The 17,348-nt window shown below is 37.2% G+C and overlaps 1 protein-coding gene across 2 annotated transcripts in view; it reads left to right on the plus strand.

Annotated features, from left to right (window-relative positions):
- HS2ST1 (heparan sulfate 2-O-sulfotransferase 1) overlaps positions 1-17,348 on the plus strand; it is a 162,213-nt gene that overhangs the window by 33,436 nt on the left and 111,429 nt on the right. The window lies entirely within an intron of this gene.

The following is a 17,348-nucleotide window of genomic DNA, read 5'->3' on the forward strand; positions in this document are numbered from 1 at the left end:
CCAACAACATTACAATGCTGAGAAATCATGTCATGCCCTTGTAAACCAAGTATCTATTTCGTTTAGGAAGGATTACATCCTTTTATGGTACCATCAATAAGACTTTCCACAAGGACAAATATTACCGTATTCTATGGTACTTGATGCATTTCCATTGTAACTTACCCTGCATTTGCAGAGATTTATGATCCTATGTCATTTTCTTTCTTTAGGCTGTGAGTAATATTTTGTTGGTAGTCATGTATAGATTCTTTCTCATTGAATGTAAGAAATTAAGGAATATATTCAGAAATGGCAAAATTTAACTTCCCGATTCATCTCTAAATCTTTGGACCCTAAAAATATGTTCTGTTTAACACTGAAATCATTCAGGTTTGTTATTTGAAATTCCAGATGGTAATGCTGTGAAAAGATCTGCCACATTTTGCTTCTTATGTTATGAATGGGACTATATTAGCTCAAGTTAGGAAGTGCGTGCTGGACCGCACATTGTCAGTTTGTGCAAAATGAATTTTTAGGTAATGACCAAATTTCTGAATCTTGAGAGTTTTAGTTTCTTGAATAAATTTTGTCATTTTTAAAGAACAACAGTGAAGGACTAAGAAAGACCCCAACTTTTATATAGGTACTTTACATGGATTATATTATTTAATTTTATAATTTAATCCTTATAGGATCTTGCGATGAGGATAAGTAGTACTGATTAATCGTGGCATTTTGCAGAGAAGGAAACACAAGTTCCATGTCCAGTCAGCCAGGAGCCAGGGACTCAGTCTGAATTGCACAGGAGTGGCAGGGACTTAACTCCTTAAGCCATTACCTGATGTCTCTCATGATACACAAATTAGCAGGAATGTGGAATGGAGAGCAGAACTAGAACATATTGCTGTTATGTGGCATATCAGTGTCCCAAAAGTTGTTTCAGCCACTGCCAGAAGCCTGCCCCACCAAATAGTATTTTGCAGTGTTTAATCTATTGCCTGACAGATGTTAGGGAATTAAAAAGAGGTTCTAATTCCAGTGGGGCCACTTTCCATCCAGATTCCTGGTTGTGGCCTGGGAAAGCAGCAGAGGACAGCCCAAAACCTTGGGACCCTGCACCCACGTGGGAGACTGCGGGGAAGCTTTGGATCAGCTTTAACTCCTGCCATTGGCAGCCGTTTGGGACATGAACCATCAGATAGAAGACTTTTTTTCTCTTCTCTCTGTAAATCTGTCTTTCCAGTAAAAATAAATAAGTCTTTTTCAAAAAATACACAAAAGACCCTTAAAATTTAGCAGTGAAAAAAGCAAGCAGCCAGATTTAAAAATGAGTGAAAATGTAATAGATAGATCAACAAGGAAGATATATAGAACTACAGTAGGACGCCATTACAGCTTGTAGGATGTTGAAACTCCCAAACACTGAAAAGGCAAGTATGTAGGGTATCTTCATGAGTTCTGATTCATTGCTGGTAGAAATGCTGAGTGATACACATTGAAATATCCTTTGGAATTTTGTTAGTAAATTAAACCTACTCTTATAATGTGGTCTAGTATTCACCCCCCTTAGAATTTATCCAAATGAGTTGAAAGCTTTGGTCCACACAAAAATACGCATAAAAATGTTTATAGCAAGCAGCTGTATTCATTACTGCCAAAACTTAGAGGCAACCAAGATATCCTTCAGTTAGAGAAAGAACTAATACATATATATGACATATATATAATGGAATATTTCCAACAGCAAAAATAAATTAGCTAGTAAGAGATATGCATAAAGTCAAACTTTTTAAAAAGAGAAGAGAGAGTTCTTCCATGTACTAGTTCACTTTCTAGAGAGCTGTAACAGCCAGTGCTAAAGCAGTCTGAAGCTAGGAGCTTCATCCCTGTCCCCCACTTGGGCCATCTTTTGCTGCTTTTCCCACACCACTAGCAGAAAACTGGATCAGAAGTGGAGCTAAGTCACAAACGAGCACCCATAGTGGGATGCTGGCATTGAAGACAGTGGCTTTATCTGCTTTTACAATGCCAGCCCCTCATAAAGGTGTTTTTTTTAAAATCCTTGTATCATACAGATAAAATACAGATATATCTGATAATTTGAATGAATGGTACAAATGTTGAATACAAGAAAGCAAGACAAACTGATATAATGTGATGAGATTTGACTACACTAGAGCACTTCATATAATTTATGGAAACATTTGACAGAAACTTGGTGCAAAATACTTTGAAATTCATACATGGTGTTGTCTTTATACACAATTTCCATGAACGTTTTGAACACTGTTTTATTGTTTGGAGGGGCATGTAGTTACTAGAATAAAAGCTGGGAAATGATTGCCGAAAAGATAATTTTTTATCTCTAAAGAAAGAATTAGGGAGGAAAACTTGAGAGGTTTCTGGGAGGTATTTGAAGAGTTATTTTGCATTATGGTAGTGGATTATATTGGTGCTCCTTTTGTAAGTTTCAAATTATACAGTGCCTTAGAAAGCAGCTGATGATGGCTCATTTGCTGGGCCCCTGTTTGGTCCTCCTTGTTGGAGTTCCTGGCTCCTGGTTTCAGCTCCTTCCATCATGAGCCTTTGGAAACAACAGTGGAGTATTGCTGTTTCTCATGTTCTGTGTCTCTCCCTTTGTTTGCCTCTACCTCTCAAGTTCATAAAGACAAAGAAAAAAGAAAAAAAAATTATACAGTTCTTTCCACATGTTTAATTGAGGTAAAATTCATGTAGCTACAATGAATAATATCCTATTTGAAGTATTAATATTGATGTACAGCTAGCAGCTCCCTCTAAATTTTTATTACTATTAAACATATTTCATACCTGTTGGGTATTCCCTTCCTCCTCTTACCCTGGTCTGATTCCCTACTAACTTGTAATCTGCTGTTTGTCTCTGGATTTGTCTATTCTGAATGTATCATATAAGAACTCAGATTACGTGTGACCTTTTCTCTTGGCATAATGTTTTCAAAATTTGTCTAGGTTGTGTCATATCAACACTCTTTTTATGGCAAAGTAATATTTGAATATATGTATATATATATATTCAATACTATGTAAATATACGTACACACATATATGCACATATATACAAGTCACTTGTTTTTCCAGTCCACCTGAGGTCACTGCTGTTGGAAGCAGAAGCTTCAGGAATTGTGCTTCTGCTACTTTCTTTGCAAGAGTCACTTGTGGGGCCCGGCGGCGTGGCCTAGCGGCTAAAGTCCTCGCCTTGAAAGCCCCGGGATCCCATATGGACGCCGGTTCTAATCCCGGCAGCTCCACTTCCCATCCAGCTCCCTGCTTGTGGCCTGAGAAAGCAGTTGAGGACGGCCCAAGGACTTGGGACCCTGCACCCGCGTGGGAGACCCGGAAGAGGTTCCTGGTTCCTGGCTTCGGATCGGCGCGCATTGGCCTGTTGCGGCTCACTTGGGGAGTGAAACATCGGATGGAAGATCTTCCTCTCTGTCTCTCCTCCTCTGTGTATATCCGGCTTTCCAATAATAATAATAATAAAATCTTTAAAAAAAAAAAAAAGGTCACTTGTGATGCTGATCTTAGCCTCTCCACCCACTGAGTGGCTTCTTGTGGGCCCTTCTCTGACATTTCTGACTCACTCTGGTTATTTCAGCTCACTGTGCTTGCCGACTTATCTCCGCTGGGTTCCTTAGCATGCATTCATTAGTATCCACTTGAAGCGTGACATTTTCCCCCGGAATACTTGAAGGTATTTTTCCCTGACAGCAACCTTAGTATCTTATTTTCTCGTGTGCAGCAAGAACAGTTTCTTGCTGCCCTCTTCTGGCTGAGACCTTAGGGTATCATGGAGCAAATTTTAGCTTTTAGTTCTTAGAGTTCCAGCAGTGGTTCTCACTTTCATAGGTACAGTCTTCTCTGAAATATTTTGAGTTGTTTCTGTGGGATTTTTTCTTTTCTTTATGATTTTTTTTTTAATTTGAAAGCCAGATTTTAGAGAGGAGGAGAGATAGAAAGTCTTCCATTCTCTGGTACACTGCGCAAATGGATGCAATGGGGTCAAAGATGAGCTGATCAAAAGTTGGGAACCAGGAGGTTCTTCTGGATCTCCCACGTGGCGCAGGGCCTAAGGACTTGCACTACCTTCTGCTGCTTTTCAAGGCCTTAACAGAGAACTGGACCAGAAGTTGAGCAGCTAGCATGTAAACTGGGACACAGAAGGAATGCCAGCATTATCACACTGGCTGCTGCTTTTTTTTTCTTTTTTCAAATTGGAATTTGACTGATGAACTGTGTCAATATCTCTTATTCTTTCATTCTGTTTGCTGCTTTATCTTCACTCATAAAGATCACTCATTTACCAGCACCTGCTTTAAATGGGAAGAATCATCTGATCCTTTTCTTTGCTGTCGTTTACCACTTGGTAGGCCTTATCCTATTCCAGTGTCACACACGTGAATACTATTTATGAAAGTCAGGGCTCAGGAGAGTTGCCTGTTCAGTTGGAATCTAATTTCTCTGTATTAAGTGAAATAATAAAGGATTAATTTGCCTCATCTGAAATGCTTGACCAGAATGTTTCAGATTTTAAAATAGTTGCATGGACTTTACCTGTGGAGCACACCTAATGTGAAAATGAAATCTGCAACATTTCATATGGCATTATGATTGTATTATGATTGTAATCCCCAAGTGAGATATGTTTTTATAAGATCTCTTGGGAATCTGAACTGTCCATCTTTAATAGCTTCATTTCTTTGATAAAATAACCTATAAAATTCAAATCAACACTTTACAAATGAGATTTTAAAATGCTTCATTGAAGGTGAGTTCTGCTTGTTTTCAGGTTTATTAAGTTTACTCTGGTAATAGGATTAGGGATGGAGAGCTGGATCTCATGCCATGTCTGGTTTGCTTTGGACATTTATTAGATGAAAGTTTTACTGATGATACTGAAATGAAATCTAAGAGTAATTAAAGAGACAAATTTAACACTTCATAACAAATGGATTAAATCCTATTTATTTATTCATTCTACTAATATGCATTTTATAGTGAGCAGTGCGTTAATGCAAGAAAACATGATTAAAATAATTGCCTCTGTACGCAATTTAACAATACTGAGAAGAATCAGAAAAAAATATAGGTCGTTTTTGAATCAAGAAAAATAAATAAATTAGTCTGCTTAATGAAATCCAGTTAAAAGATTTTAAGCCTAATTTTAATTTGTACTTTGTGTTTAGTTTTGTCAGTGATAGCATGAGGAATGTCTATATTTAAAGTTATTTTGGTTCACATGTGGCTTTTACTGATTATTTATGAAGAAAAAATTAATACAAGTAAATTAAAGAATGATACAATTACACAAATCTAAAAGCTTTAAAATATACATAAAATTTATTTAATATAGTTGGCTAATCTCTAGATTAAATACTTAGTAATATTTTAAATATATGATAGATGCAAATTACTATCACTGACAAGCTTTTTAAAGAAGTCTCAATTCAACTAATGCTAGATCAGTTTTTTGATATTAGGAGAGGCTACTGGCGATCATCAGGTAGACCAACAGATTTTCTCACTCAGATGTTACTTTATTAATTAATTTTAATAGCTTATTCCATCAGCAATATTTATTGAGGGGTGGGTCTTTAACAGATAGTGGAAAGGGTAGGTAAAATTTTGGTTTTGTTGAAATAAATAAATTGAATGGTGGTTACACAGAGAGGCAGTGTCATTCAAAAAGGAAGGCCCACAAATTTGACCTATTCTACAAACTCTCCCGTTTCCTGCGATCCTAATAGTTTGGTGATTAATTTTTGGATTCACTTACGTGAACCACTTCTCTGTTTTCCAGTGAAGCCGACCACCTCTTTGCCATGGTATTTATATAACGTTTCTTTAAAAAAAAAAGATTTTTGCATTAAAATTTGTCTCTTAATTCTGCTTAACTTTTGGAGTGACTCTCATATGAACTGAACCTGGAATGGGGTTTTCTGATTTTTTAAAAAAAAGTGTCTGCTCTCATACCCAACAGTAGTAAGATCATGAAGGTCTGACAGTTGAACACAAAATTGTAGGCTTTAACGATTTCAGTGTTAGATTGGGGAGGTAAACATTTTACAGCAAAAAACACCTGTCATATAATATTATTTCTGATCTGGCACCTAGTATGTTCTCTTAAATCTTTCTGTAGTTGAAGTACTCATTTTGTTCAAGATTTGTTTCATTATTTCGAAGTCTGAGTTATAGAAAGAAAGGGAAAGACTTGGAGCAGTCTCTCATCCATTGGTTTGCTTGCTTTTGGCTGCAGTAGCCAGAACTGGGTCAGAGCAAACTCAGGATCCAGGAATTTCATACAAGTCTTCCATGTGGGTAGTAGGGACCTAGAATTTAATGCCATCTTGCTTCCTATTTTCCAAGGCTGTTTGTAGGGAGCTGTTTCAGAAGTGGAGTGACTAGGACAGGAATTGGGAATTGTGGCATGCAGATGTTTTCAGGTAATAATTTTACATGCTGTGCCACAATCCCAGTCTCAAAGTCTTTGTTACTAAAAATATTCTGCTGTTAGGAGATAGGAAAACTATAATTTTACAGGCATGGTGGTATTATGTTTTGAACTAGCTCTTTTAATCTTTTGATCTTCATCTCTGTCAAAACTCTATTAGTAAATCTTGCCTAAATGCAGTCACTAAATGCAGTTGTTGCCTTCTATATTAACTTACATAGGTAAGGTGTTCAGCGAATGTTGACATGATTTGGCCTTAAGGGGAAAAAAGTTGTAGATTGGTTTAAATGCAGTTACTATTACAGGATTATGAGTTACATTTACTTTCAGACAAATATTTAAGGACCACTTTTTAAAAAAGCTTTTTATTTTTATCTAAATTTAGACTTGCAGAAAAGTTGGGAAATGGTACTGAATTTACTTAAAATGTTTGTGGCAAATGGAATATTTACAAATGCTTGTGGAAAATGGAATTAAATTTAAAATAGAATTAAAAGTTCATTTGGGTGTTAGTTGTGGAACAATGCATTGAGCTGCCCCTGAGGACACTCATACACTGTGTTGGAGTGCCTGGTTTGAGTACTAACTGCTCCATGCTTCTGATGTGGCTTACTGCTTCATGTACCTGGGAGACACTGGATGACAGCCTACATTCTTGGGTTCCTGCCCTGATGCAATCAGTTCCTTGCTCTTGACCGCAATCTGGCCTTGCCCTTACTGTTACAGGCATTTGGGTGGTGAGCCAGCAAATGAAAGATTTCTCTTTCTCTGTCATCTCCACCTTGCCTTTCAAAAAAAAAAAAGCTTTAAAAAATATTTATTTTAATCCAAAAACCACTTTCAGATTCATGCAGATTTTCATTACACACATTTTCTATGAACTTCTTGAAGTTCTCTTCTACATACCCTAACAAAATTCTTCTAATGTTAACAATTGTATAACCATTGGAAAGTTATCAAAATTTGGACATCAGCATTGATAGATAGTATTAACTAACCCATAGGCTTTATTTGCAAATCACTTGTTTTGTCTCTGATGCCTTTCCTGGTTGGGTACCATTCCAGGATCTACGTTGGATTTGGTCTGTTTGTCTTTATTCTCCTACAGTCTGTAGCAGCTTCATGATCTCAATTTCTTTGTATGGTATTTTCTCATGACTGGACTGAAATTGAATGTATTTCGCAAGAATAGCACAAAAATGGTGTATGGCTTTTATTATGGGGTTTGTAATGTCATTGTTTTATGTATTGGGAGTATAGACCTTGATCACTTAGTTAACACTTTTTTTTTGTTTTTTTGAGTTTCCCTAGTGGGAAGCTACTTACTGGCTTCCGCTTGGTAATTAGTAACTTATTTGGGAGATACTTGAAACTATGCAAATAGAATCGACGATTCATTCTTCTTTTTCCCTTTTTTGGATTACCAAGACATACTGATTTATCATTCAAAAATGAAACTTGTTTTTTCTTGGTTCCCATTCAGAGCAATTTTTTAAAAGCTATTTATTTCATCACTCAGAAGCTATGTGTGCAGAAATGCTAGGAATGCAAAAATGAACAAGACTTACATTCTGTAGTGTTGACGGAGCTCACTTCAGATCCTGTATTCTACCCTTGGAGTGCTGTGAAGTTGTGCAATGTGTTTATCAACTTCGTATGCCTCAAATTATCGCACAAAATTATTAATGAAGAATAAATATAAAATTCCAGAAGAGGCCAAACTGCTTTATAATCTCAGTGCATTGTTGGTTGCCTGGTGCTACTAATAGGAAATCGACATAAAGGGATATTTTTGGAGTTTAGAAAATAATCTATTATTTTATATTTTTTCTAAGTCCCATAAAAAGTGAATGTGTTTGTTGTACAGCAGTATAACTTAACTTGTGTGCATATTGTTATTAAAAATATACTGAATTCCTCTTCTAAAAATATAAATATATATTATTACAGCTCCCAAAAGAGGTGGGACAAATAATACCCACACTCATATCAGTCTTGTTTCAGAAAGGGTTTGATGATTTGTGGAGGTAAGGGCAAAGGGTTTGCACTGGATAGAACAAAGTGATAGAATAGGAGAGCTACAGGAAAGGGATGAGGCAAGTCCTTGCAGCATGTGCTGTCTCAAACCGTACCCTTGCATACATCACCTGTTCAAAGATGGGCACTGAAAGGTCTTCAAAAGTGTGTTATTTAGTATTGTAGTGAACCGTAGAGTCATTCTCTTGTCAGTCTCCGGTGATCTGTTTAGGCTGCAATTTTAGTGTTGGCTATAGCCAGCTCTGTCCAGTTTTATCAGGAATTCTAGAAAGATAACTCATTACGTTTTGAGTAAACACACTTCTGTGAAACAGCAAGTTACTACACAGCAGACAAGCAAATGCAGCCCTAGGCAGCTTACTGTGAAGCAAGTGGATGGGCATCCTTTGTCCTGGTTTCCCATTGAGGTGCTTGGAAGGATTGTGAGCCCCAAGAGGGCATGAAAGTTCTGCATACGTCTCCATACGTTGACTTACACATCCCTTCTCTTTGGCTGTTGTAGAGCTGAACCATTACAATAAAGTGATAAGTGTAAATAAAGCGCTTTTCTGATTGCAAGAGCCTTCCTGTCAGTTTATCAAAACCTTATTGGGAGAAGCAGTGGTGAGAACCTCTGATGTGCAGCCAGGACAGACCTGGAGCCTATTATGTGTGATTGGCATCTGAGGTGGGGCATCTTATAGGACTTAGTCTGTGGCATAGGAACTGACTCGGTGTAGTGTTCATTTGAGTTAAATTGTAGGATGCTTACTTGTTGTTCCCAGAAACTTGTAGAATTTCAGCATCTTACCCTTTTGTGTGTTCAACATTTATTCTTTTTTAAAAAAGATTTATCTATTATTTTTATTGGGAAGTCAGATATACAGAGAAGACAGACAGGAAGATCTTCCAACTGCTGATTCACTCACCAAGTGGCCGCAGCTGAGCTGATCCGAAGCCAGGAACCTCTTCCGGGTCTTCCACTGGGTGTAGGTTCCTAAGGCTTTGGGCCATTTTGACTGCTTTCCCAGGCCACAAGCAGGGAGCTGGATGGAAAGTGGGGCTGCTGGGATTAGAACTAGCACCCATTTGGGATCTTGGCATGTTCAAGGAAGGCAAAGATTTTAGCTAGTAGGTTACTGTGCCAGGCCCTATTTATTCTTTTTTTTTTTCTGAAATTATTTTTATTATTTGATGATACAGTTCCATAGGCTCTGGGATTTGCCTCCTTTCCACGCTCCCGCTCACTGATGTCCCCCTATATCATTACAATAGTGTAGTATTTCATAAACAGTCCTAAGTTCATCATTCTGCTATTTAAGTATATGCTGACATTGTAGGCATGGACAGTGGCAGAGAGTCCAACATCCTATTGTCAAGATATATTTAACAGTTTCATTGAGAGTCCATCTTTGATTTGGAAGTAGACATGCATACTACATTGTATCTTCACATCTCAATATGATAGTCTCTATTACAATGTTACTATACATTCCTTTAAATGAAAAGCCATAAAACAAAATCAACTAAAGGAAGAAAAATAGAAAATTAACAGCAGCATGAATTTAAATAACATGAATGATCAATGTGTTGCTGAAGAAATGAAAAAAATTCAAAAACCTTCTTGAAGCAGACAGTACTGTGTAACCTATGAGTCAGTGAGGAAATTAGTAAGAAAAAAAGACCTTTTGAGTGAATGAATATAAAAATATCAGACCCCCTGAGATGTAGCAAAACATTGAAAGGGCTATTGATCTTATTATTTGCATGAAGGTTGCCTTATGTCAGAGAGAACATATAATATTTGTCCTTTTGGGATTGATTTATTTTATTGCACATAATGGTCTCTAGCTGGGAACATTTGGTTGCAAATGGTAAAATTGCATTCTTACTAATGGCTGAATAGTATTCCATGTAGTAGAAGTACCACAGTTTATCCAGTATTCTTTTTTGATGGGCATCTGGGTTGTTACTTTTAGGGGTTGTTTTATAGTTTGTCAACTTTTTTTGACATATAGTTAAGAACTTTGGTATAAAAATAAGGTTCATATGTTTATTTTAAAATCACATTTTTTTCATATGACTTGAAAGTCATAGTCTATGGAAAGAAGGAAACCTTTGGAAAACATTTTCTTTTAATAAAGCTTGTTTTATTTTCAAAGTAGGAAAAGGAAGAATGCTGAATTTGTGCTGAAAATGCTAATTAGCTGATTAAGAAGTTAGCCTATTTTTTTTATGACTCAAGTAAAATTAGTAACTCTGAGGTTTAAAACTGAAAACAATTTTTAAAATTTATTTTAAAATATTCTTTAAAATCTTATTTTAATTTTCAAATGTTATTTACCTGGAGAGATCTCCCATCTGCTAGTTCTCTCTCAGATTCCTCCAACAGCTGGTGGTGGTCCAGGCTGAATCCTCGAGCTTGGATGACTCGAATTGTGTCATCCAAATGGGTGACAGCAACTCAAGCCATTTCCTACTGGCTGCCAGGTTACAAACTTGCTGAAATTTGAAATTGGGTGTGGAGTTGGGACTCAAACCCACCTCTTGACTGCTGTCCTAAGCACTTGTCCCAATAGACGGTAATTTTTAGTAATATACTGAAATAGAAGCTTTGAATCTGCAGAGAAGCTACTAAGTGAAACTTCTTAAGCTCAAGGAAAGGCTTTTGATTCACATGTAATGTTCCATAAAATTTTTTTGATGATAAGATGGCATTGAACTGGGGCCCGGCGTGGCAGTCTAGTGGCTGAAGTTCTCACCTTATACCTGCCAGGATCCCATATGAATGCTGGTTCATATCGCAGCTGCTCCATATAGTAATAATAATAATAAATGGCATTGAACTGTACTAGATGAATTATATGCATTCACTTTACATCTGAGGTAGAAGATTTAGGTTTGGTTTAAAGAATTGTTTCACAGGTTGTTTCTAATATGGTAACCTTTTAAATGTTACTGGTGGCATTTAAGATATCTTTATATACTTGTATATTTAAAGTATCATTGAAAAAGCTGAAAATTTTGTTTGCAGTTAATTGTGAGCACATGTCTTAGAATGGGGAATAGAGGCTAATGACTAAAAAAAAAATCACTAACTTTCTACTGTCTGTTTCTATAGGCTGTGAATTTTGGCCACTTTGAAGGATTTAAATAGCTCTCACGAGATCCAGCTTTACAAGCCTAATATAAAATGCCATTGCAAATGTATCTCTGAGATCCTTTTTGTACTTAGTCTCTAGAATAAAGCAAAAATATACGCTTTTTAAACAAATGATGATTAGAGTAGAATGTTGCGGTTTAGTTGTCTGGAGCTGCAACAGTTTGGAATTATATTTTTAAAGCATCGGTTTCTGTTCATTGACTGATACTGTTATACATTTTAAGTTAGAAACTCTCATGGTAATGGATTTTGATTGAGAACCTGTCAGTCATTGTAGCATCTGCTTTGGATTGCATTTATATTTAAATAGAAAAAAGTGATGTTTAGAATTTTAAAAGTTGTTGCCATGGCGAAGTAACTTGCTCTCTCATCTTTTTATCTTTGCCCCTGAAATGATCTATCTGGCTGCTTATTCCCAGGAGTCTAAAGGGTAGTGTTCTGTTGGAAAGCTTTCATTAGGAAAATGCAGAATGCTTTCTAATGGGATGTACGCTAGAGAGAATAATGCTTTCTGAAACTGTTGACTTTACTTAGGTATAATTAGCATTTATTCTCAATTAAAAACAAGCAAGATAAAGCTAGAATGTTTTTAAAGAAGAAAAGTATGAGACTAATTTAACAATACTTTTGACAAATTCAGTGTATACCATATCCAAATTATGTACTGTGGGAAAGATTTTAATTTATTTGAATCAGCCTGAGTCTACAATATGGGACAATATATAAAATGTACTTTTCTTTATATAATTGTGTGTCCATGTTTATAAAAGGAAGCAGTGCCTCCTGCTGTCTGTCCCCTCTCCCCACCTGTTTAGTTTGTGGCATCATTAGCTGGTTGGTAGAAGCAGTTTTGTTTTGTTTAAGGATTTGTTTATTTTTACTGCAAAGTCAGATTTACAGAGAGGAGGAGGAGAGAAAGATCTTCCTTCCACTGGTTCACTCCCCAAGGGTCTGTAGTGGCTGGAACTGAGCCAGTCTGAAACCAGAAGCTTCTTCTAGGTCTCCCATGAAGGTGCAGGGTCCCTTGGGCTGTACTCTACTGCTTTTCTAGGCCACAAGCAGGAAGCTGGAAGGGAAGTGGAGCAGCTGAGACCCTATCTGGTACCCATATGATGTCCCGGTGCATGCAAGGTGAGGATTTCAATCACTAGGCTATTGTGTCAGACCCAGGTAAAAACAGTTTCAAAAAAGATTTGTTTGAAAATCAAAGTTAGAATCAGGTATCTTCTATGTGGTTTTTCACTTTCCTGATTGCAGCAGCGACCAGCACTGGGCCTGGTCCAAGCCATGAAAGGAGCTTCACTGGGGTCTCCCATGGGGGTGACTGGAGCTCAGTGTCTTGAGCCATCTTCCTTTGCTTTTCCCAGGCCAACAGCAAAGCTGAATGAGAAGTAGGGCAGTAAGGAATTAGCAAACTGGTGTTCAAATGAATGCCAGCATTCATATACCACAACATTGCACTGGTATTAATCATTTTTTAAAAATTAATTAATTTTATGATACAATTCCGAAGGCCCTGGTATTTACTCTCCCTCTCCCCTCAACCCCGTAAGTGATTTTTTGAACACTGTTTTATTTGTGGTAAGAATAGTAATTCAGCTCTTGTCTGACATATGCCATAATTTAACTTCAGACTTTTATGTGTGTGTATGTTGAAACAATGTGGTACTACTCCCTGATTTGGAAAGCCTCTCTTAGCACATGACTGTTATTTACATTGACCCTCAATTTGTATGGCTTTGATTGTTAATGTATGCCTTAAACACTGTGGAGCAACTAGATGTATGGTAAAGGAAAGAGACGTGCACTATACTGGCTTGACAACTGTAAGATACACTATGTATATGTAATATCATATCCCAAAATAATATGGCTATTGCGGTGACATCTGTTGAGACAGAAATATAATTCTGTTGTCATCAGCATGTGAAAGACCATCTAACAAAATAAAGCCTTGCCTATAAAATGAATGTACTTAAATAACATTTTTTTCAGTAGGAAAGTTCTTTTAACCTCAAACCCTTCTCACAGCAGTGTCATGAATTTGTCAAGTCCTGTCTCTCTGGACTACTCTCTTTGATAACTAATTCAGTGAATGGAATATGTTAGTTAAGGACAAGAAATATAGAGGGTTGAAGAATGAAGAACATCAGGAATTAAAAATTAACTGATGAGATGTTTGGGGCATTGATTTTGTGATGCTGATAGATATGTAAAATTTGATTTAAAAGCCTTGGAAAAACCAGAATCTCTGTGATGTAAGAGATTTTAGGAACTTATTAACTATTATGTGCTATTATGTACTAAGTCAATTTTAATCCTTTAAGTGTTGGGCAGTGTCACAAGGCGGGATAAATTTTGATATATCTGTACCCAATTTTTACTTTAGAAAAATGGAAACTATCTAAAATCAGGATTTTTTAAAAAGATTATTTTATCTTTACCAGAAAGGCAGATTCATAGAGAGAAAGAGAGACAGAGACAAAGACCTTCCGTTTACTGGTTCGCTCCCTAAGTGGCCACCACACCTGGAACTGAGCAGGTTCGGAGCCAGGAGCCCTCTCTGAGTCTGTACACGGGTACAGGGTCCCAATACCTTGGGCATTCTTCGACAGCTCTCCCAGGCCACATGCAGGGAGCTAGATGGAAAGTGGAGCAGCCAGGACACAAACTGCCACCCATATGGCGCATGCAAGGTGAGGACTTTAGCCCCTAGGCTCACGTGCTGGTCCCTAAAATGAATACTTTTCTCAGACTGTTTTTAATTTTCTTTTTCCAGGCCCAGAATCCAGTTTTGTAGTGCCTGGGAAAGCAGCCTGGGGACAACATAGGTCCTTGGGCTCCTGCACCTGTGTAGTGGACTGGGAAGAATCTCCTGGCTTCAGGTTGGGCTGGCTGTGCTTGTGATCATCTGGGGGTGAACCAGTGGACAGAGGATCTCTCTGGGTCTGTCTCCCCCTCTTTCTCTGTAACTCTGCCTTTCAGTTAAAGTAGACTAAATTATTTTTAAAAGGACTTGGTCAGTTCCTACAAACTGCCAATATAAAGTCTTTTAGGAAAAAAAAAAACGTGAAATTGTTATGTCATTTGGAGATTCTGTGTTTATCACTGTCATTTCCTGCAGTAGCTGCACCATTTTACATTCTCACTACCGGTGCTCAAGAGTTCCAATTAATCCATGTCCTTGTCAATATTTGTTATTTTCTAAGTTTCATTTAAAAATTACTTGTTTAAAAGGCCAAGCCCCAGCGCCCAAATGACTGGGGCCAGGGCCAAGGCCAGGCTGAAGCCAGGAGCCAGGGGCTGCTTCTGGGTCTCCTGTATGGGAAGTACAAGCACCTAGGCCATCATCCACTGTTTTCCCAAATCCATTTCCAGGAAACTGGAGCTGGTGTTAATTTAACCCATTATACCCCCCAAGTCTACCCCCAAGTTTCTTTTTTCTTAAATAGTTATCCTAGTAAGTGTAGAATATATTCTTGGTTGTTTTTACATCTTGTTAAAAATTACTCTTCTTACCACTGAATTTATTATTTTTACCTTTTGAGATTTTGCCCTATATAAAAGGCAGATAAGTAGTGTTGATAAATTGTGGCATGAAACAACTCTAAAATATTGCCGATTAAGGGAGAATTATCTTTTTATTTTATTTTTATTGGAAAGTCAGATACACAGAGAGGAGGAGAGACAGAGAGGAAGATCATCCATTCGCTGTTTCATTCCCCAAGTGGTCGCAACAGCCAGAGCTGCGCCGATCTGCCAGAGCCTCTTCCAGGTCTCCCATCGGGCACAGGGTCCCAAGACTTTGGGCCATCCTTGACTGCTTTGAGAGGCCACAAGCAGGGAGCTGGATGGGGATCAGGCCTGTTGGGATTAGAACTCATGCCCATATGAGATCCTGGCACATGCAAGGCAAGGACTTTAGCTGCTAGACTACTGTGCCTGGGCCCAAGGGAGAATTATCTTAAACCTGAAGAAAATAAGTACATTGATATATTCATTCAAAAAGAAATATTAAATACATTCATGCTCCATGTCAGGCATTGTGTTAGGCACTGAGTATATGATAATGAATTATAAATCCTAGCGTTACCATGAGGAAAGTTACAGTGGGAAAAAGATAATAAAATATAACTGTCATGGAGATTGTATCAGGACTTCAGAGACAATATTCAGGGACTATAATGTTGCCACCAGTTATATAATTATAAATGCCAACTATAACTTTACTTTTAAAATTGCTTGTGAGAAGAAAGTAATGTAAAAAGAGTAACCATAGTTCTAGGATGATGAGCCAATTCACGATTTTTTTTCTGTTTTTCAATTTCCTGAAACTCTGTGGTATGTATTAAGTACACTTTATAAGTTAAAAATATAAATAATAAGGGTGTTTGGGAATGCTACTTAATTCTGCTTTCTGCCAATTGTCAGTGGTGATCAAAAATGCAGATGTTAGTGAACTTTTTATTGACCTTAAATTTATAGCAAGTAAATGGAAAATTTATTCTGACTAGGTGAAGAATGTTAATTTGGTTCTAGGAAAGTAGCCTTTATATTTTTTTGGATCGTTTCCAGTATCATTAGGATAGCTTAGCCAAAATGAAAAGTTTCAGTTTAAAAACAGCTAGTTAATTTTTATTAGTGCAAAATTGTTATTTTTACCAAAAGAAAAGAAACAGTGGAAAATGTGTGATCATTTTTTTTGAATAAAATAAATGCAATAATGTAGCAAATGTATATGTACTGATATATAAGAGCAAAATATTACTGGATTTTGAATAATTCTGTTCTGAATTGATGTCACATTCTGGCTTGAAGTTTAACTCAGTGAAAATGCATGTGGGTCTTCAAAAAGTTTATGGGAGCTGTGTGTTAGAGAAAACTCTCCGTGGATTTTGAAGCTTTTCTACCAAAATGAGCTTTTTGTTCTACTTTGCACCAACTTTTAAAAATACTTTTATGTAGCTAATTGCCAAGCTCTGGAGAGTGAACCAGGTGGTTACAGCTGGGATTGAGGGTATGGCAGGCATTGAAGCTTTGCGCATCTTCCAAGGAAGAAGAGATCCAGTCAGTTCAACCCTCCCCTCTGCTTCTCCCTTAATTATCTTGGCTGCTGAAGCTCACTGCTACTGGAAAAGCATAATTTGTGATGCCTTTTTTTTTTTAACTACTGAAAGAAACATCCTTTTTAAAATAAAATGTACCTTTAGGCTACATTTAGTCTAACCCTCATTCCATATCAAAATGCCTGAGTTTGATTCCCAGCTCCAGCGTACTTCCCATTAGAACGCATTTTGCATTTTCCTAATGAAAGCTTTTTTCAAGGTTAATATCTCTTGCCTGCCTAGAGACCGTGCTACCCAAGCAGTCTTTTCATTCTCTCACCTTTGGAAGGCCAAATAATAGCTTGCCAGAGGTGTCTGTATGCTAATCTGTGTGTACAAATCACAGGGAGATTACTGTAACAAATGAGATTTAGTTTGTTAGCTTCCTTTAAAATAGAGGCTACTATGAGTCATCTACATGACCCACTGTAAATACAAGATCTTTAAAGTTAAGGAAGAAGGAGACAATGTTGTATGAGATAAACTTTCCTGGCCATTGCTGGCTTTAATCAGGCAAAGGGAATGGTCTAAGTATGTACATAACTCTGCATGCTGACGAAGATGTGAAAATGCATCTTGTACAGACTCAGGAATG

Source organism: Ochotona princeps, chromosome 2 (genome assembly GCF_030435755.1).
Source record: "Ochotona princeps isolate mOchPri1 chromosome 2, mOchPri1.hap1, whole genome shotgun sequence".
Classification (NCBI taxonomy): Eukaryota; Metazoa; Chordata; class Mammalia; order Lagomorpha; family Ochotonidae; genus Ochotona; species Ochotona princeps.